This window comes from Callithrix jacchus, chromosome 11 (assembly GCF_049354715.1).
Source record: "Callithrix jacchus isolate 240 chromosome 11, calJac240_pri, whole genome shotgun sequence".
Classification (NCBI taxonomy): domain Eukaryota; kingdom Metazoa; phylum Chordata; class Mammalia; order Primates; family Cebidae; genus Callithrix; species Callithrix jacchus.
In genome coordinates, this window is record NC_133512.1 from 43,163,264 (window position 1) to 43,183,989 (window position 20,726).

Below are 20,726 nucleotides of genomic sequence, written 5' to 3' on the forward strand. Positions count from 1 at the left end.
GTTCAAGACAAGCTTAGGCAACATAGTGAGACCCCTACCAAAAAAAATTTTTTTTAATTAAACGGGTAACATGGCATATACCTGTAGTCGTAGTTACCCAGGGGGCTGCAGTGGGAGCATCACCTGAGGCTGGTAGGTCAAAGCTGCAGTGAGCTGTGAGGGCAATACTATGGCCACTGCCCTTCAGCTTGGGTGACAGAGTGAGACAAGAAAGAAAGAAAGAAAGTGAAAAAGAGAGAAAAAGAAGAAAATAAAGAGAAAAAGAAAGAAGTGAGTTTCTCATTATTTCATGGAAACCTCTCTTCCTCTCTCCCTCAGGGCTTAACTATGCATACCCTCAGGTAAATAACCTTCCTGTAGTCTCCCATTATCATTTATATTTCCCATATCACTGTGCTGTAGTAGTTTCTTTTCTAATCTTCCCTTTCTCATTAAACTTCTAAATTTCTCAATTGTCTAATATTTATGGATGTGCAGTCCTAACTCAGTAGTAGGTGTTGAACAAATGATCTTTGCATGTGAGTGAATGAAGCTCCAAGAAGACTTAGCCCCCTCATTCTTACATTTGCTGCTTTCCCTTTTTGTATCCAATTCCAAGCATCCCTTTTGGTAGCTGATTAATTCAGCATATCCCAAGGTGTTTGGTCTTCTCCAACACTTACTTCTTCTTCTTCATGGAAACCTAGCCCCAAGCATTTTCTATTTTTAGCTGTCTTTCTACTAATTGCAAATATAAACGAGAAAATATCAAAATAGAGATGCAGTAGATGAGTCCAAAAACATTCCTTCCAAAAAATAGCAAGTTGAGAACAGATCCAGGTTATGATGCATATTCTAGGAACGTAATTATGCCTACTCTTAAGCTCAGAGGCTCACTTAGTGCACAAAGGCTTCATAACACAATCTGGGATTCAAATCTCTGCCTTCACAAAATGACAAATACAATATGTTATGAACTTTCAGCATTGATCAAAAACAGTTAAAACAATTCACATTAAGACAAAAAATGCCAAATTATATCCTCTGGAAAATGGCAAACTTGCCAGCAGCCTACAAAAAGCTTTACTATCTTGGTTCTGGGTCTCTAGTTTTTTTTTATCTTTTCCAAGATAATTTCTGGAGGTTTAATTTTTTCATAATGCCTTTTAGGAAATAGGAACTGTTTGGAAAACTCTGCCCCTACCGCAAAATCTCTCTCTCTTTCCCTCCCCCACAAAGAGGCTCCCTTATCTCTCACTTTACATACCGGCCCTAGCCCTCCCGCCGCCCAGCTTCCCGCCCAGCAGTTCAAACTGACCAACAGTTGCCCACCACCTCGGCTTTTGGCTTCCCCACCCCCCAGCCCTTCAGCCCCCTATAAAACAACCCTGCCCCTCTGAGCGGCGCGGCCATTTTTCCTTTTCGTCCCGGCTGGTCCGCCCGGAGGCTCTTTCCTCTCAATAAAGCCTGAACTTAAGGAATTTCCTCTAGCCTGCGGTCCGGTTTTTTCCGAACGAGCTCAGTCTTCCCGCAGAGGGTAGGTCGGACAAATGGTGCCGGAAACCCGGGACGGGAGCTGAGGCCGTTGGCCCGGCCACGGCCCCGCTCCCCGACCTACCCAACACTGGCCCTGCCACCTCCACGTTCCGATTAAGGTAAGCCAAGTTTTTCTTGCTTTGCCTTCCCCCGCTTCCCGTCTCCTCTTCCTACGGCATGGTGCAGTTGCTCCCTCTCCGGCGTTCCGCACGGACTCCTTGCCTAGTCTCGGCCGAGCCAAGGTAGTCTTCCATTCCGGCTCCAGGAGCCTTCCAAGGGACAGCCGCCAGACGGGGGACGCCCCTCTGACCGCTTCCCTTTCCGTACTTAATTGTACTCTGGGGAATTTGCAACGAACGGGGACGCCTTTTCGTTGTATCTGCCCATCCGCGCCGGAGAGTCTGTAGCTGCGCCTGCCATGGGAAATTCGGAGTCCAAAATACCTCTGAGCACCCCCCTTGGGTGCTTGCTGCGAAATTTTACCAAATTGGGATATTCCCAAACCCTCAGAAAGAAAAAGCTTATTTTCCTGTCCCAGGTGGCTTGGCCCCAATACAAACTCAGTAACCAGTCACATTGGCCCCCGACTGGCACTTTTGATTTCAACACCCTCCGAGATCTCGACGATTTTTGTCGCCGTGCGGGCAAGGACAATGAAATTCCTTACGTCCAGGCTTTTTTGGGACCTCCGTACCCACCCCAACCTATGTTCTTCCTGCTCCACCTACCAAATCCTCTTATCTCGAACCCCCCGTAAATCTTCCTCCACTACCTCTCCCCCTCCCTACTCCTCACCGGAGGATCTGCCTGAACATCTGTCCTCTCCTGCCAATCTCAGCAACCACTCGCCATCAACGGCACGCCCTTCCCCCACTCCCTCTGCACCTCCTACCTCAGAGGCCATGCCTCGCTCTCCCTCTACTCCCTCCGAGCCCCCTCCCTCAGAGGCTGCACTTCCTCTTGCCTCTCCGGTGGCGGCCCACACCCGCCCCCACCAGCCAGCTATCCTGGCCCCACTCCGAGAAGTAGCAGGTGCAGAAGGTTTAATCAGGGTCCATGTTCCTTTCTCACTCCAAGACCTGTCCCAAATTGAGACACGTTTAGGATCCTTCTCAGCCAACCCGTCCACATATATTAAAGAATTCCAATACCTCACTCAAACATAAGAAGCCCTAGTCCGGTACACTCGACTAGATCCAGCCTCCCAAAATGGGGCCACTGTATTAGCCTCCCATTTTATCTCCCAATCAGCACCCGACATAAGAAAGAAACTAAAGAAAGCAGAAGAGGGGCCAGAGACTCCCATCCAAGACCTGGTAAAAATGGCCTTTAAAGTATTCAATGCCAGGGAAGATGCGGCTGAGGCTGCCCGCCAAACTCGCATGAAGCAGAAGGCTGCCCTCCAGACCCAAGCCCTAGTGGCGGCTCTAAGGCCGGCAGGGAACCAGAAGCCCAAGGCCGAAACCCATGCCCCTCCAGGGGCATGTTTCAAATGTGGAAAGGAAGGACACTGGTCCCGAGCCTGTCCACAACCATGGCCACCAACTAAGCCTTGCCCTATCTGTCGGCTCCCGGGACACTGGAAGTCAGACTGCCCCAGCTTCCCCAGGGTGCCGGTTCCTCAAAACAGACACACTGGCGTTACGCAGCCGGCGGTCACCCTCAGTAGGGAGGAGCCTGCTTGCCAGGAGCCGACCTCCGAGGGAGCTCCGTTCCCCAGTCTACTAGGGCTGCTAGATGACTAGCGGGGCCCTGGCTTTCCGACTCCGGTTACCCTCGCCGAGCCTAGGGTCACAAGACATGGGGGCTACCTACTCCGCTCTTCCTTCTTATTCTGGCCATCTCACCCCTTCCCAGGTCTTAGTCATGGGAATCGATGGGACCCCAAGTATCCCCTACCAAACCCCACATTCCCTAGGCCGAAACGTCCCTAGCGATGGGACCCCAAGTATCCCCTACCAAACCCCATATTCCCTAGGCCGAAACGTCCCTAGCGATGGGACCCCAAGTATCCCCTACCAAACCCCACATTCCCTAGGCCGAAACGTCCCTAGCTGTAACAGAACTATACGGGTAACCACTAATATAACAGCCCCACGAGGAACGTTTTTCGGGTGTAACAGGACCTTAACAAAAACTCTCTACATTGGCCTTTCCTCATCTCTTTTATGCCTCCCAGTAACCCTAGTCCCTTGACTCACTATATATTCCCCAGCCGAATTCCAGATGCTGCAAACTCCCCATCGCTGCACCCGATGAGCTGCCTTCCTACCCATTGCCGTTGGAGTCTCCCTTGCTGGTTCAGCACTTGCAGCAGGATTAGGAGGAGGGGCACTAGTCCACTCTCACCTGGCCATAGCCCGACTGACCTCACAACTCCAAGCGGCTATTAATGACTCTACTGAGTCTTTAGCATCACTCCAATGACAGATCACCTCAGTTGCCCAAGTTGCCTTGCAGAACCGAAGAGCCCTGGACCTGCTCACTGCTGAACGAGGAGGGACCTGTATCTTCCTACAAGAAGAGTGCTGTTACTACATCAATGAATCCGGCCTAGTAGAAACCCGAATCGAGAGCCTCCAGAAACTCAAAACTAACCTGTAGAGTCAGAAGTTCTCGGCTGAAGCCACAGCGTGGTGGTCTTCCTCTATGTATACCCTCTTGTCACCATTGCTTGGGCCCCTAATAGCCGTTTGCCTAATCTTACTTATTGCTCCTTGCTTTCTCCAGTTCCTACAGCGGCTCTTTCAAGAACTGACTGGAGTCACCATCCACCAGATGCTGCTCCAACCCCACCCTGAACGAGTGCAAGAAACAGACCTCTCCCCAAACCTCCAGGCTCCTTAGGAAAAGAAACCTCTTCAGAACCCCCCGTCGACCCTTGTCAGCAGGAAGTAGCCAGAGAGACAACCGACGCCCCTGACCCCCTCTTTTTCTTTTCTTTAAGGAGTCGGGAATGTTTGGAAAACTCTGCCCCTACCGCAAAATCTCTCTCTCTTTCCCTCCCCCACAAAGAGGCTCCCTTATCTCTCACTTTACATACCGGCCCTAGCCCTCCCGCCGCCCAGCTTCCCGCCCAGCAGTTCAAACTGACCAACAGTTGCCCACCACCTCGGCTTTTGGCTTCCCCACCCCCCAGCCCTTCAGCCCCCTATAAAACAACCCTGCCCCTCTGAGCGGCGCGGCCATTTTTCCTTTTCGTCCCGGCTGGTCCGCCCGGAGGCTCTTTCCTCTCAATAAAGCCTGAACTTAAGGAATTTCCTCTAGCCTGCGGTCCGGTTTTTTCCGAACGAGCTCAGTCTTCCCGCAGAGGGTAGGTCGGACAGGAACCCTTCTTCTAGGTTCATTCCACTTCCCAGAGGCTGAAAGATGCAACAAAATGCGTGGTATCTGTTTGTCCCAAGTTAGCTGTTTGTATTTTTGAAGCTTATATCCATTACATAGGGACAATCATGTAATTCTGCCATGGGCGAGAAGGCCACTTCTTCATGTGAAATCACTGTAACCACATGTAAGAGATATATATGGTCAACACCAAGGATATCTCATTAATCAGTGGGTTCAGAAAAGAGTAAGGCAAGAGGAGCTGAAATAACCTTAAGAGCGTTAGTAATCATTCTTGAGAGGCCTTTTCAAAATAGGTAAACTGTGAAGAGGCAGGCGCGAAAGTCAAGAGGTCTGTGTATTTTATGTGATGGAAGATCTGTATTCAGGAAAGAGGATCCTAAAGAGAAGTTATGTTCACTTTTCATTAATTTACATTTTGCCAAGACACTATAGTCTAAAAAAAGTCTATCATCCCCTACCCCTACCCCTTTCAGGTTATACTGATTATATGTCACAGTAAGTAATCAAATACAGCCAAAAGTAAACAGTGGGAGTTTTGCCATATAGATACCTGGGCTCCATCTAGTGGTAACTGTAGATTTTTATCATTTTCCTTATTAGCCCTTTAATTTAAATGTATTTAATAAATAGAATTTGTGTCTTGAGAACATCATAAGTTTTATATTTTTTTCTAAGAGTAATATCTCAGTTAAAAAAATTGTGTCCTCAATTTAATTGAGTACTGCTTCTAATGAGGATATTTCCTCTGCTTTATGAAACCTGACAAATAGTTACTGCAGTGAGAATTCATTTATAAGTGCTTTTTACTCCTTTGGCTTGTTTCCTTCTCTTGCTCTCCCTCTTTCTCTCCTCCTCCTTCCCCCTCTTTGTCCTCCCTCTCTCTTTCTTTCTCTCTCTTCTTTTTCTCCTTCTACCTCTGTTCCTTCCTCCTTCCTCTTCTTTTTTGTCGTTAAAGGGGACAGAAACAAATTGCAGACAACCAAGTCAAGATGTCATAAATTGCTATAAATGTTGTATAAAAGCAAAAACAATCAAACTTATTATTAAAGAGACAGTCCTAATGAAAAATTAATATATGGGGTTCAAAACCAATTGAATGACAAAGTTTAGATGACTAGAAGCAAAATGTGAGCTGGTAAGGCGCAATGCTGTATTTTCAGTTTAAGCATTTTGCTTTGTACATGGCATTTCTGTTAACGTTTTGAGTTATTTTTTCTGTTTCAGTCATTTTTCCTTGGTTGTTTATATGTTAAAGGCCTGATGTACTGTTAAAATAGTGTTCTTTTGTGTGTGTGCATGTAGAGGTGTGTAATGTTTCATTCTTCACTAGATTAGTTTGGATGCACATTTTGTGAGAGAAGTTTGTTTAAAAAACAATAAAATATAATTAAAAATAAGCTTTTTAAAGTGAATCTTCATCTCACATGCCCTTAGACTCTCACTGATTAAATAATTGCAGAAAATGTGTATTAAATTTTACCTATAAAATTATTAAATGTAGAAATGCTGATATATATTTCTATTAAAATTGAAATTTGATATTTTGGGTAGATGTTGTCTTCTAGATGTAGCCATCATGTATGTCTTTTATAAATGTTTAACTCTTGTACTGTTCAAAACTTTAAGCAAACTGTCTTATCTACAAATGCAAACTATAGAGATGAGTATCCTTTTTATCTTCCCACTTCCTTCCTGCTCCACTCCTCTCAAAAAGTCCCCAAGAACTCCATTCTTATCACGTGTTAATTTTGGTTATATCTGTTCTTATCTGAAGGTGATAATGTACTTAAAACATTTGCCACCAATAGATTGTCACTATTGTTTAGCACAAGAAAATATCTCACTCAGAAACCTGTAGTGCCAGAAATGTTTGGAATTGGATGTATTTTAGAATTTTAGAAAGGTGCATACATAACATATTATAGAACACCCCTTTGGGGTTTGTGGCATCCCCTCTTGGTCCAATAATCTATCTACATATGTATGTATGTATGGGTGTGAATATAGTAGAAAAGTGTATGAATATTCACCTTAAATTGCCTAAATAAAGAGCAGAAATAGCCTTTTATCAATTCAAGTTAGGTTTATGGCCATTTCAGTTAAGAATTACAATAGCAACAAAAATAGTTGGATTTCAGAGCTTTTGAACGTCACAATTGCAAAGAAAAATGGTATCAAATATTCTTCTCAAGAGTTGTTTCTATCTCTATTTATTGCTAGGACAGAGTGGGTGGGTGTTTGGGAGTGGGAGAGTTTCCTTTCAAAAGTATTTTAGACAATTTGCTAAAACACTTAACTTGTACAAGTCACACAACAGCTAAACTTTATTGTTTTTAAAAACTAAAGTTATATAACCCAAATGTAATGTGTATTTGAAAATTATGTTATAAACACATTTCCTTCAACTTGAGATCCTTGTTTAGAAAGAAAAGTATTTATTTCCCTAATTTGTAGGTATTTTCAAGTTCAATTGTATCCATCCATTTATTAAGTCATATATAACATTCTGTGATATCTGTCATCTGATTTAATGATGGTTGTTGGCTCATATCCCAGGAAAGACAGGATAAACAAATATGTTAAGCTCCTCTGAATTTCTAACCATTTAGAAAACAAACTCCAAGTTTATATTTAATACTCCTTTTTATTCTTCCCCAGTTTTGAAGATGCCATGTGAATCTTTAAATGCATGAATGAAGGAGAGTTGAGAAACTGAAAGTTCTTTTTTCACTTTTTATAAACTTAATCGCAATCGATTTAGAGCATCTAGGAGAAACATTTCTAAACTGTTACAGAATTTGATGTGAGAGACCGTGGGAAAGGATCCAGAAATAAGAATTGTCGTAAGTGCATGGTGGTTGTAATATGACTTATGTGTGACTACTGTGAAAATGTGTTTTTTAACTTTCTTCAGTTTCATTAGGATTCATTGTATTTTCAGTTCTATCCTGCCTAGATAATCCTTTTTCAAATATTTTATGTAAATGTATACTGCTTTCTTCCTCTCAAATTAAAGCTTGGCATATATATCCTTTAAAAATGTTAAAGACATAGAATAATACTCTATGCCAAATAATTCCAGTTTTGAGTTGGAAGAAAGTCTATTCCATTGCCTGTCATTTCTCTTGCTCATCACTGATGGAATCTTTGTGTGTGTGTGTTTCTGGCTATCTTTGATTATGTAGTGGGTATTAAAGGTTAATTCATAGAAATAAGTTGGAGTTTTGGGAAAACATCACTTTCCTCCAGTGCAGCTTTTAAATTACCATTGCCAATATTTCTAGCAATTCAGGTAACTTTAATTCAACCCTGAGACATGAGACTTTTTCTCCATAATGACTCAAGACCAAGCTTCAGAGCATGCAAAGCTTTGTTTACTTATGTCATATCCCTATTCCTAGGGGGCATCTTTTTGGATTCGCTGGTCCAAATTCAGGGTTGTTTTTATGAGGGTCTCTCCTTTGAAAGACTCTAGAGTTTGATTTTGTTCTGGCCTCTTTTCGTTGATAAATTCCATGAGAAGAAAATAGTCATGATCGTCACACCTCTCTGGATTTTGTCCTTTCCCATTTCCTACTCTGGTAATTCCACACAAACGTCACTAATTTGCCCCAACCATATTTTAAAATTATTTTTTCTCACCTTTTTAGTAGGTTTTATATGGAGGTTGGTTACCAAGATTGCCATTACAGAAAAATAAAACCTATGCTGAGGCATTAACAATCAACTTTTTGAAAAATAGAAATGAGTAAGACAAAGGTAGAACAGAATGAGGCCAGTAGAGAAATAAGAGGAGGAAAAAAAGAAACTTATAAAAGATTTTGGCAATAATCAATTTTAGAATAAGGAAGGAGGGATCAGAGAAGGCAAAGGGAGAAAGTGTTTCAAGATGTCGATGATTATCTCTATAAGAATGATCAAATAGGATTAGTCATGAGAAAAAACCAATCAAGTGTTGCAGTTAGGAAGGCATTAGAGAGGTCTCTGTGGACAGCTTCAAGAAGCCTGATTTTAGAGTTTTCAAAAATACTACTTAGCTAAAAAGCATGTTTGGCAACTTGTTAAAGAGGATTGATAAAAGCAAAGAAAAAAAAGAAGTAAGTCGATGTAGAATGTAATTCTAGCCTACATCTTTAAAAACATTTTAATTATATCAAATGATTATGATAGAATTTCTTCATGAATGGATCCTACAAATAAAGCTCATGATAGTCTTCTCTTAAGTTTGGAAGAGTATTAGATCTTAGATATTTTCTTAATTTCATAATATTTCTATATGCTTAAGGATCATCTTTTGATACTGGCTTGTAAATCTGAGTCAGTCGTATCAGCTTATTTGACCATGTGGATTAGGATTTCAAGATCAGTAAGACATTTTTATCTTTAAAGTGATCCACTTATAAATAATACCATTTTGAATGATACACTATATTCAAGCAGAATATCTTTCAGAAGAAACCTGAAATTGATGACGTTTTATTAGAATAGAATTCATATAAAGACTAATTCTAAGACTTTATAATCTTTCAAAAATGTGGGCCAGGCTCAGTGGTTCTTTCCTGTAATCCCAGTACTTTGGGAGGCCAAGGCAGGTAGATCACTTGAGATCAGGAGTTTGAGACCAGCCTGGCCAACACGATGAAACCCTGTCTTTACTAAAAATACAAAAATTAGCCAGACGTCATGGTGTGTGCCTGTAATCCCAGCTACTTGGGAGGCCCAGGCAGGAGAATCACTTGAACCCTTGAGGCGAAGGTTGCAGTGAGCCAAGATTGTGCCACTGAACTCCAGCCTAGGTGACAGAGCAAGACTCCCTCTCAAAAAAAAAAGTGTAGGTGTATAAACCTTTCAATATCTCTTCTAGTGGAACTTATGCAATGGTGTCAATCATTGAATACTACCATTGTCCTATTGGGTGACAAATCGTCTTCTACTACTTCTTATAACAGACACTTGAATCAAATGACTTCTAAATCTGTTCAGAAAGTAATGAATATATGAAAGTCTTCTGGGATATTTTATTTTACTGTTAGTAGTTATAATAATAATGTGTTCATGTTCACGCCAATCAAGATCATAAGGAGATTTAACAGGTGTTTAAAATGGTGAGAAATTTTAGACAAACCAATAGGTTAGGACACTTCTCTTATTACAAGGTAACATTGTATCTAACAACATGAGTGGAATTTGAACCTCTTTGCCTATCCTCACTCCTGAATTAATATAGCAAGCTGGAAATCAGTATCATGATTTATTCTAGTACATGTTTATGTCCCAACACTAAATATAAGCATCTGGTTTCATCTAGACATCTGTCCATGGTCAGGTTACTTTCAAATAGGTCATTTCAGTGTCTTGGGATTATGGAATTGACTACTTTTCTGGGTCATAAATTTATACCTTATATGAGATAGGTATAATCCAAATCAATAGTTACCATAAAAATGATCTTAAACTATGAAGTTTCAAGTTAATACTGATCCCCAATGTACTGAAATGTTTCTGATTTGTGTGAATCAATGACGGAATTTATGAAGCTGAAAGTCAACATTACTACTTTGAGAATGGGAATCACAATGAAGATTCACTTGATTGATTGAGGGAAAATACAGTTTTAAACCAGAAGTCTTTAAAATGCTCACTTTTTAATAACAATGCCACCTGTGGATATGCTTGATGTTTTCCTTTTGTTTATGTTCACCCTGCCAGTTATAGAGAGCAAAAAGCTGAATATTCTCTTTCTATTAAGACACTTTGATTTTATTACTATGAAATCATTGTGCCATTGGCAAAGAGTGGATTACGATATTTACATAATGCCTAAAATAATCAAATAATTTCAATGTATGTTATTTAATAGCCAATTAACCTATAAAGTGGAATTATTTATTCAGTTACAGAGAAACATATTTTGTAATTTCTTTTTCTTGGCTTCTTCACTAAGCATTATACTGCTACAGTAAGGGTGGAAAAGTTACTAAATACATTAGCCTGTTAAAGTTGTTAACTTACAGTAAAACATCTGCTTATTGTTATCCCCTTTGCTTAGTTATCTGGATAATGAATTTTTGTGTGTGTCTGCATATTTGTTGGGAAAGGCAGTCTTGTACACGAAATCTTCTGACCTCTTCTTGGCCAACAAAGGATGAACCTAGGGCCCGTTAACACTTCCTTATCAAAAGATAAAGAGCCCAGGCAGCCTGCATCAGGTTTATCACCTTGACTGAAAAGATCTTTGTTTCAGATGCCACTGAGAGGTAGTGTGGAGTTCCTCTACTGTGACAGAAGAGGGGTACATGTAAGCCAATTGCCCTGCATCAGTTGCGGTGGATGTGGGGTGGAAGAGAAACCTGCTAGTCATGGGGGACCAATGCACACAATTGGAGCGGATGATGCCCTGTCCCTTCAATGTGTAAATTAAAGTGTTCCATCCTATGTATTACTGTGTTTTGTTTTTTCTTGGCTACTCCAATACCAAAATGCAGTGAGCACAGGTGTTGGGACTTCTATTTCTAGTGGCTGACATAGTGATGTTGTTTGCTATCCTTTATGTAATGAGAGCCATTTCCTGGCGTTGGAAACCAGTGCCTGCTGTTCTGTTTGATATTACCTCTAATAATATCTCAGAAGTACTGCTTCTTAAAATATCATTTAGAAATTATATCTCTAGATAATAAAAATGGTAGATATTAGAGATATCTTTTTTTTTTTTTTTGAGACAGAGGCTTGCTCTGTCACCAGGCTGGAGTGCAGTGGCACAGTCTTGGCTCATTGCAACCTCTGCCTTCCAGGTTTAAGCAGTTATCTTCCTGAGTAGCTGAGACTACAGGTGCATGCCACCACATCTAGCTAATTTTTATATTTTTCATAGATACGGAATTTCACCATGTTAGCCAAGATGGTCTCAATCTCTTGACCTCATGATTCGCCCCTCCTTGGCCTCCCAAAGTGCTGGGATTACAGGCAGAGCCATCTCGCCCAGCCCCCAGGTTGTGTATTTTTAACATTTACTAAATTGATTAATTATTGTGTAATTGACCTACAATTAGGAAATTTATAAAAATTGGTGCAATAAATGTTTTTTCTCTGTTTACTCTGTGAATGTGGTAGAGGACATTGTTTGTTATGATTCTCTTTACAATAGACTCTTCCTCGTATCTTAGTAACAGATATAGCTATGTGACCAGAGTAACTCATCTATATCTCTCATGTATACAGACATCTATTATTTTGGAACTAGAATTTATTTTTCTGTTTGTTTCAGTTGCTAAAAACCTCATAGTTGAATGTGCAGCAAATATCCACTTAAGTTTTACTTATATCTTCATTTTCACCTCAATTATACCTAAAGTTTTGCTGTATATATTAGTTTTCTATTACTTTCATAACAAATTACCGAAAACTAAGTAGCTTGCAATAACACAAATTCATTATTTTATAGCTCTTTATACCAGAAGTCTTTGTATGTCAAGCTTGGCTAATCTGGTTTCTCTGCTCCAGGTTTCATAAGGGCAAAATCAAGCTTCACTCCAAGCTCATTGTGACTGGTTATAGGACTGAGGTTCCCATTTCTTGATGGCTATCAGCTGGAGGTTAGCATTTTCTCCAAAACACCTTGTTCCAGTCCTCACATTGGGGAGGCTACAGGCTAAAGCCAGCAACCATACGCCAAATTCTTCTCACTTTTGTAATCTCTCTGATTTTCCTGTCTGCCGCATCTATTTCTTTTCTACTGCCTCTAGGAAGAGAAAGTTCACTACTTTTGAGGGCTCAATTGAATAAATTGGGTCTTCCTACATAATTTAGGAAGATCTTCCTATCTTTAGATTCATAAGCTTAATTACATCTGCAAAGTCCTAAACTCATATAAGGTAATACACTCACAGGTTCCAGGGATTAGGGCTTGGACACATTTAGAGAGGCCCTATGCACATCACTATTATTTCATATATTTTTGAATATTGTTTTTTGATATATCATAAATAACATTTTTAAAATTAAATAATTATTAGACATAAAATTAAATAATTTATGTTCCAGTGAACTAAAAACTTCAGATTAACCTAAATATGAGGAGAATCTGGTTACACTAGAATGTGATTTAAAATACAACATAATTGTTTCCTTTGTCTTAATTTTAGAATTAGGCATATAAAATCAACATTTATAAACTTTCAGCATACATATATACCAAGGTTTATTTGTCCTATTTTCCTGTTACTTAACAAAGTATATGTGTGACTCAATTATATCATGACTGTAGTCCCGTCCTATCTGCAGCTTTGCTTTGTGTGGTTTCAGTTACCCATGACCAACTATGCTACCAAAATATTAAATGGAAAAATTCCAGAAAGAAGCAATTCATGAGTTTTATGTTGTGCACCATTCTCAGTAGTCTGATGAAATCTCACCATCCTGTTAAGTCCTACGCAGGATGTAAATCACCTTTTTGTCGAGCTCATCCGTGCTGTATACATTACCTGCCCATCAGTCATCAACATCACCTGCTCCTGACATCCAGCCATCAACATTGCTATGGCTTGGCGATCCAGGATCACCAAAGCAGCAGATCCTCTGACAGATCTTCAGAAGTTCAGTATTGGTCTAACACTATATTGCAATGCCTGCGTCATTCACCTCACTACATCTATCAAGTAGACCTTTTTTTTTTTTTTTTTTTTTTTTTTTTTGAGACAGAGTTTTGCTCTTGTTACCCAGGCTGGAGTGCAATGGCGCGATCTTGGCTTATCACAACCTCTGCCTCCTGGGTTCAGGCAATTCTCCTGCCTCAGCCTCCTGAGTAGCTGGGATTACAGGCACGCGCCACCATGCCCAGCTAATTTTTTGTACATTTTCTATCTCACATCAACACAAGCGGAGGGGTAGGTTCAATACTGAAAGATATTTTGAGAGAGAAAAAGAGAGACCCCATTCACATGACTTTTATTACAGTACATTATTACAATTGTACTATTTTATTATTGGTTATTGTTATTAATATTTTACTATGTCTGATTTATAAATTAAACTTTATCATAGGCACAAATGTGTAGGAAAATATCACATATATATGGTTTGGTACTATCCCTGGTTTCAGGCAGCCACTGGAGGTCTTGGAATGAAACTTCCTGTAGATCAGAGGGGATATTTTATATTACTATGAGTTTATTCTATCTCCTCTTACCTTTCCCCTTTCTGTTTGCATTCATGAAGCAGTTTCTTTACTGAATCGGGTTTTGTGTTTGCTGAAATCCTTTGACTCTGCAAAATGCAAGCACATCTGCTGGTAAAAATTGCCCATCCTTTTCAGGAAGCCTTGCTGTTAACATGAGAGTTTTTGAAACAGAAAAAAGTAAGATTGAATGTGGGCCAAAGTACTTACCCGTTTTAGAATATTTGAATATTTAAACAGTAAAATAAACGTCTGTTCTGGTTTCTCATTTGTAAATGAGTTTAGTATTAGCTCCCTGACAGGACTATGAATAGTGACTATGAACAGTTTATATTGTGTGTAGAATATAGTTAATAGAAAGTCAATGAGGGGGGATGCTATTTTTCCTAAGAAGAATTTTACTAAAGGGGATCAATGAGAAATATGACTTTATTGTTAGAAAATATCAAAAGAGTTTTCTTCGTGCACTAAAAACCTGATTTCATTTGTAGCCTCACAAGGCATTGATCATAGTTATGTTTCATAGTGAATAGTCCCATAGATATGTCCATGTATTGTATTTACAGTATCTTTCTCTGCATTCTTTTTTATCTCTGACCTTCTGTATTAGTTCACTTTTCTTCTGATGAAGTTCATTATTCAGAAATTCTTGGCTACATGTGGTAGCTCATGCCTGTAATCCCAGCACTTTGAGAAGCCAAGAGGGGTAGATTGCTTGAGTCCAGGAGTTTGAGACCAGCCTGGGCATCACGGCAACACCCTGTCTCTACTAAAAATACAAAAATTAGCCAGGCATGGTGGCATGCAGCTGTGGTCCCAGCTACTCAGCAGGAGCCTGAGCCCAGGAGGCAGAAGTTGCAGTGAGCAGGCATCATTGCCACTAAACTCCAGCCTGGGCAACAGAGCAATACTCCATCTCAAAAATAAAAAAAAAAATTTAGTGAGTGTCTGATAGCAGTAAACTCTCCCGCTTTTGTTGTCTTAAAATAGTTTGATTCATAACTTTATTCTTGAAAGATTGCCTCCACACCCCTTCCCTCCCTGTCACCACTTCCTCCACCCCTCATACATTGGATATAGAATTCTATGTTGGCAGCTGCTTTGTTTTGGCACACTAAAGATACATTTGATTGTCCTATGATTTCCCTGACTGTCTTAAGAAGTCAGCTCTCATTCCAACACTCAATTACTTAAAGGAAATGTGCCCCTTTTTTCCCCCTGTTCTGGCAACTTAAACCATTTTCTTTTTGTCTTTAGTGTTTTGTTGTTTTAATATGATGTATTTAGGCTTGGCTTTCTTTTTATTTAACATGCTTGGAATTCATCTGGCTTCTTGAAGCTATGAAATGTTTTTGGTTTTTTTTTTGAGACACAGTCTTGCTCAATTGCCAGGCTGGAGTGTAGCGGTGCAATCTCTACTCACTGCACCCTCCACCTCCTGGGTTCAAGCAGCTCTCCTGCCTCAGTCTCCCAAGCAGCTGGGACTACTGGTGCACGCTACCACACCTGGCTAATTTTTGTATTTTTAGTAGAGACGGGCTTTCACCATGTTGGCCAGGATGGTCTCAATCTCCTGACCTCGTGATCTGCCTGCCTCGGCCTCCCAAAGTGCTGGAAGTCACTGCACTCGGCCAGAATAGTACTTTTATATCAGTTGTGGAATACTTTCAGCCTTTTGCTCTTTTAATATTGCCTCCACCCAATTCTCTTCTTTTTCCTTTTGGAACTGTAATTCCATGTTTGTTAGACTTTCTCAGTCTATCTTCCATGTCTCTTAAGTTTGTTTCTCTTTCTCACTCTCTCTCTACCTCTCATTCTCTTTTTAATTTTTCATCTATTATTTTTCTCCCAGTGATGCTTTTGGATAGCTTCTTAACTGCTCACAAATGCTTTCTTTATGTATGTCTAATTTGGTTTTGTAATCTGATATTAAACCTACCCATTTAGTTCTAGGTTTTGCTTATTGAAATTTTTATTTCTAAATCTTTGTCTTCTTAAAATATAACATTTTTAGCATCGTTTTCCCTAGAAATGTATTCACATGTATCTTTTGTTTCTTTAAATATAGCCAACAGAATTATTTTAGAATATATGGCTGATAATTTCTACAGATAAATTCTATTTTCTACTGTTTGTGTGTATTCTCACTCAAATGTTTCATTTTCTTGTGAACTTCATTACCTCCTATTTTGTATTGGTCCCTGATTTTAAAAAATTTACATAGCGATTTACTAAGGCATAGAATAATGGCGACTTCCTCCAGAGGGAATTTGTGTTTGCTTTGGTCAGGCAGCTGGAGGTTTGACCAGACCAGATGTTTGGTCCACCTAACTGATAGAAACTTGGCTGTACATCGGGGCAAGAATTGGTTTGTGATTTCAGCTTCTTGAAAAAATTTTTTCCCCACCTCTGCTCAGTCCTAAGCAACTTTCTCTGTAGTAACTTGGTTTTAGAAAGGTGGAATGGGATCGTTTGAGGTTCCAGGTTAATGTAGGGAGAGTTTTCTGTTAGATTCCCGGCCTTGCATGTTTCCTGGATTTTCACTTATTTTTCCAAGTGAAAATGTCAAAAAATAACATCTACTAGAGCACAGATGCCCTCAGCCGAAAAGTAGCTTTTGCACTATATGTATTCCCATATTCGTTTGGATTTGGGGCTCTGTAATTCTCTAGTAAGTTCTTCAGTGCTTTTGATATTTTTTTCAATCTAGCATTTTTGTTTTTGTTTTTAGTATCAGAGTTGTTTTATCTTGTGTTGGAGGCAGAATAATGGCCCCACAAATATGTCCATGTTTTAATTCCCAGATCTGCAAATGCATTAAGGTTGTAAATCAGCTAAGCAGAGATGTAGAGATTATCCTAGATTGTCCAGGTAGGCCCGATGTCATCATAAGTGTTTTTAGAAGTGGAAGAGGGAGATGGGAGAGTCAGAGTGAGGTGATCTGAGAAGGACTCACTGGCTATTACTGCTGTGAAGATGGAAGAGGAACTGAGCCAAAGAATGCAGGCAGCCTCTAGAAGCTGGAAAAAGCAAAGAAACAGATTCTCCCTTAGCGCCACCAGAAAGGAACACAGCCCTGCCAACACCTTAATTTTAGAACAGTGACGCTCATTTCAGACTTCTGACCTCTATAATTGTAAAGAACTAATATGTGTTGTTTTTAAGCCATTAAGTTTGTGACTATTTGAAAGAGCAGCAATAGAATAATAATATACTCTGCCTTACCAGAAATAGAAACATGCCTTTATTTTATAAAGAAATATTAGTTAAATACTAGAAGTATGGAAATAACAAAAATGTAAATTTCAAATTTGAGGATTTTAGACACTTACTTAAAATATTGTAATAGTGAAATAACATGATACTAAGAAAATAAGGACATTTTGTCTGATCCAATTATTTAATTTTGTTTTTTAGTATTAGGAACTGATACTCCTCACCTTAAATCCAGATTGATTTAAAGCTAAAAGAAAAAAACTTTCCAAATGGTAACAAAATATACTTATTTCTGGCAGAGGATAGAAACTGAATTTTTTTGCAAGGCCCCTTACTCCAGAGTTGTAAAGCTAAGAAGGAATTTTTTTGCTAAAAATATTATCTTGATATTTTTAGCAAATAAAAACCTAAATAACCACAGCTTTGATCATTTACTACATCCAAGTTTTTGTGAGTGCTTTTACATTGTTTTAAATAACATTACTGAATCAAATTATTCTTTAAATTAAAACCAAACTTGATCTATTTAAAGTGTGCCAAGTTACTCAGCCTCGCTGCTATGTGTTCGCTCATAGCAGCTGCTAATCCGGAAAGGACTGGCACTGAGCATGTGGGGAGCTTGGGAGTGGAATCCTGTGACACACCATGATGAGCAAAGATTTCCTTCCAGACAGAATATGATATATTTTTTCATCATAAAATTTATATGGAGCTGAAGGGATATAAATGTATGTAGTGTTAATTTGGAAACCTGCAAAGATGATATTGGGAAAATTAAACCTTCTACTGAACCTGGAGCCAGTACACTTTCCAACAGATAACATATTTATTAAAGGTGGGGAACAATGTTTATTAAATGGCATACTGATCATTGATTGAGGGATGTTAGGCAAGCCAGTTACCTTCTCTGGTCTTTATTTGTATTATCTCTAAACGATGAGGTATAGATATAATAATAACTAAGGTTATATTCTCTCTCATAGTCTATTTTAGAAAGGGTATATACACACTTCTATACATACATATGTATGTACCTATAATATTATTACATTATAAAGAAAACACTAATAATTAAGAACTTCTCTTGTCCTTATTTTGTGTATTTCTTTAAAAATAGAATTCAGGCTGTGTGTGGTGGCTCATACATGTAATCCCAGCACTTTGGGAGGCTGAGGCTGGTGAATCACAAAGTTAGGAATTCCGTACCCGCCTGACCAGCATGGTGAAACCCCATCTCTACTAAAAATACAAAAAATTAGCTGGGTGTAGTGGTGGTCACCTGTAATTCCAACTAATCAGGAGGCTGAGGTAGGAGAATCACTTGAACCTCGGTGGTAGAGGTTGTAGTGAGCTCAGATTGTGCCACTGCACTCCAGCCTGGGTGACAGAGTGAGATGCTATCTCAAAAATAAATAAATAAAAATAAATAAAATAAAATTCAATGAAGACAATACCTGACTTACATGGAATAGATGAGATCTTATGTTGAAGTGCAGGAAAATGGAGAAAACTACATTTCGATAGGGCACTGGACTTCAAAGTTGGCTTAGTTTTCTCCCACCCAGAGTTTGTTTAGTAACTGCTTTGTTTTATAACTCTTGATATAGTTGAAGATTCTCACAACACAGAGAGCTGTTAAGAAAGTATAAAGTATTTCCCCTCTGCTGCTCATCTTTTATTTGTACCTACTCAAAAATTTGGAGACGTACTCCTATGGAAAAAAAATGTTGGCCCTATCCATCTTGCCTGTCTGTAAAACTGCTCAGTAAGGATAATGATGGTTCTTCATTATGTGTGCCTGTAGTTGCAATTAAGATGTTCACCCAAAGGAATTTTAGCAGGACTTGTCCTCCTATAAAGGCCATGCCTCTTTCATACTGAGCATTTAATAAATAACTAGTCTAAGGAACTGTTGCTGATGAACTATTGCTTGATGTGGCTGATAGAGCAAATGATTTCAGCCCAGTGCCTGAATACTTGGGATAAGTACATGAGTAGTAAAGTTGCTTACCATTAAGGAATAGTAGGTGTTTAAGTTGTCAATTCAAGCTAAAGCACTCCATTTGACTAACTACAAGTCTGAACTTTGAAGTCAAACAGATTGGATTGAATCTCAATTTTATCATACATCGACTAAATGCATTTGATTAATTATTTAAACATTGCTAAACTTTGTTTCTTTATCCATAATATGTAAAAAAAAAAAAAAAAAAAAAAAAACCACTGCTGGCTTCCAATGGTTATGTGAAAGCCTTTGAGACCTATAAAGCATTAACACATTAATTGTTACATTTTCATTGTATATGCTATAAAAATAATAGCAACAGATACAGGAAAATCAAAGAGCTTTGTTTAACAGAGAAATATGTGATTGCATTAACATTCTGATGAAATATCACTCTGATGAAAAATAATTTAAAGGCATAAATCTTTTTAAGAAGCTTACAGTAAATTGAGACAAGCAAATGACTTGAGACAAGCTAACAGTTACTCTGCATAGCGAAAAACACCATGATGTAGGTAGATGGTAAGCAAACGTTATAAGAGTATAGAGGTGAAATCTGATCTTGGCAGGTCAGAAAAGTCTTCTCAAATGAGGTAAATGAGCAAAACCTTAAAAAGGAAGAGTGGGAGTAAGGTCTGTAGGTGAAAGGGACAAGGGGAAATTTTTAAATAGGAAAAAATTTGCAAATTAATAACAAATTATTTATATTCAGAAGCAACCGAGGATTTGAATTGATGGTGCTTGTATGAGGGGTAAAAGTCTGATTGTTAAGGGATGAACATATAGGATAAGCGTAATTTACTACAGTGTGAAATTATGAAAACAGAAATACTTTAAATAAAGCAATGACATAAATATATTTGCTCTTTTAGAAGTGTTTCCTGGCAGCCTGTGGGTAATGGATGGAAAACGGAAGGGGTACAGTGAGGACCAGCAAGCCTGGAGGCATTGACACTTGTGGGGAAATTCCAGGTGTTTAGAAAGCGGGGAGAGACTAGAGTTAGGCCAAAGCATTAGACATTACGAACTAATAGGATTGACTAAGATAGAGACATAAGAGAAAAGCTCCATTACCCTTGCTTTTTTCTTTTTTAAGAGACAGGGTTTCACCATGTTGGCCAGGATGGTCTCAATGTTTTGACCTCATGATCCGCCCACCTTGGCCTCCCGAAGTGTTGGAATTACAGGAGTGAGCCACTGCGCCTGGCCCACACTTGTTTACTTATTGGTCAGAGGTAGAGTTTGAAGGAGGGATAGCTCTTCTTTAGGCTTGTAAATTTCTGATTGGTGACTCCATATTTGCACTGAGATGGAGACCCAGGAAAGGGCAAGGATCTGAAAGGAGAGATACTGAGTTTATTCGTTGGTATGTTTATTGTGAGATTTCCAAATCTCAGTTGCAAATCTGTAACTCAGGAAAATAGGTGAGAGCTGGAGGTGTAAATCTGAGTGTCGGTTTGAAGACAGTAA

The 20,726-nt window shown here is 39.3% G+C and overlaps 1 protein-coding gene and 1 long non-coding RNA gene across 5 annotated transcripts in view; both read left to right on the forward strand.

The window, feature by feature from the left end:
• AGMO (alkylglycerol monooxygenase) overlaps nt 1-20,726 on the forward strand; it is a 356,235-nt gene that overhangs the window by 239,465 nt on the left and 96,044 nt on the right. The gene's annotated exons all lie outside the window — the stretch shown is intronic.
• On the forward strand, nt 1,385-4,776 carry LOC144578264 (uncharacterized). The gene is made up of 2 exons (XR_013523719.1): nt 1,385-1,634; nt 3,731-4,776. It is a non-coding gene; the product is annotated as an uncharacterized LOC144578264 (long non-coding RNA).